This window comes from Vipera berus (assembly GCF_964194415.1).
Source record: "Vipera berus genome assembly, chromosome: 1".
Classification (NCBI taxonomy): domain Eukaryota; kingdom Metazoa; phylum Chordata; class Lepidosauria; order Squamata; family Viperidae; genus Vipera; species Vipera berus.
The window spans coordinates 54,113,708-54,115,488 of NC_138202.1; positions in this window are offsets into that span (position 1 = coordinate 54,113,708).

Genomic DNA, 1,781 nt, shown 5'->3' on the forward strand with positions numbered 1-1,781 from the left:
TCAGACACAATGACAAGTTGAAACATTTTCACTTTATTATTCTTTGTATGTAATTGTAAAACTGAATGCCCAAGCTGCCTAACTACATCCTACAACAATGTAATTTTCAAGAGAGTGTTTATTATCAAAGGCCTAAGAACATAGTTTTAAAAAATAAATTAAATAGGAATATTGAGAGAAGACTTTTAGGTTGCCTTAGTCCAGGGGTCGGCAACCTCGGCTCTTTTATGACTCGTGGACTTCAACTCCCAGAATTCCTGAGCCAGCTATGCTGGCTCAGGAATTCTGGGAGTTGAAGTCCACGAGTCATAAAAGAGCCGAGGTTGCCGACCCCTGCCTTAGTCCATTGATACCAGCTTTTTAAAAATACTCTAATGGTGGAAAGTATCATTCTGGTTTGCACTGCAAAAATATGGCATAATCATGCTTATTTCTTTTCAGTAGCAGAACAAAGAAATTGATAAAATACTACAAATCCAACTTGGTAATATCTGAAAATATTTATTTTCTCTATTTAGCTATACATGGATGTTTTAGTAGTTTTGTTTTTCATTGTTTGGTAGATAAATTGTTTCTAAATGAAGAAACCAAGCAAACAGAGATTTGAAAAAAAAATGTTATCCAGTTGTTATCCAGATCTTACATTTTGAGAGTCTTCTAGTGTTCTGTATCAATCTTGCTACAATTATTCAAACTCTCTAAATCTGAGTTGGTTCAAGAAATGCAAATTAATATCCAAATGTCTTTGCAGGAGAATACAGAAATTGTACTATAAATAAAAAAAGTTATCTGTTTCCCAAATATACTTTTTTGTTATGATCATGTAACAGTATAAATTTGTGTGGTTTTGTGCAATGTTCTCTTTCTGTTTTGCTATTAAATTATATAGGTAGCAATTCTTTTCAAAACAGTATTATACACTACACGCCATGATTATTACAAATCTGATAATATTTAACTTTTTTTAGAAAATCTATATTTACACACATATACATATCTTTAATAAAGTTTTTCCATTTGAATATAGATTGGCTTGTTGAAACTATTTCTATACTTGATAAATGAATTGATAAAGGAACAAAGATATTTTTAAATATAGATACCAAGACATATCCTGTGGCCTTGCAAGCTCTATTATAATGCATGAGCTCCTTGGCTCTCAAAAGAAATTGAGCCTGAGGAGGAGTTTGACAATACATTTCAAGAAACAATCTCCTTAGCAACCTTGACTTAAGCATCCTTCATTTTAACTCTAGCAGAAAGAGGGCATTTGTAGTTTGTTTGTGAAAGGACGACTGCTTGATGCTACCTCATTTTAGTTGATCCTACAAGAACTGTTATTTGAGATGAATACCTGTGAGGACTCCTATTTAACATTTCGGAAAGGTCATTTGGGAAGCAGGGTCAGGTATTAGCCATAAGCAGATGATCTATCTCAATTCATGATTGATCAAACAAGGTTCTGTCCTGGTGCCTGGAGGTTTTTAGAGTTTGGAACGGGTAGAACAGACTCAGACTGAATGTCTATGGGTTTAATAAGCTTCTGTTTCCAGGGATTTTCCAAAATTAATTACTGATGGGATTCTACTATCTCGAACAGAATTTGTATATAATTTGGTGTTCTGGATTTTCTGCTCTTGCTTAGTAAGCAAATGGCAACTATGCCAGGGGGCCTTTGCTCAGTTACGTTTGACATTCCAATTATGCCCTCTAGATTGGGAAATCTGTTTATGCCTTAATCATCTTGTTTGGACTAATGTATTCTTGATGATCATCTGGGA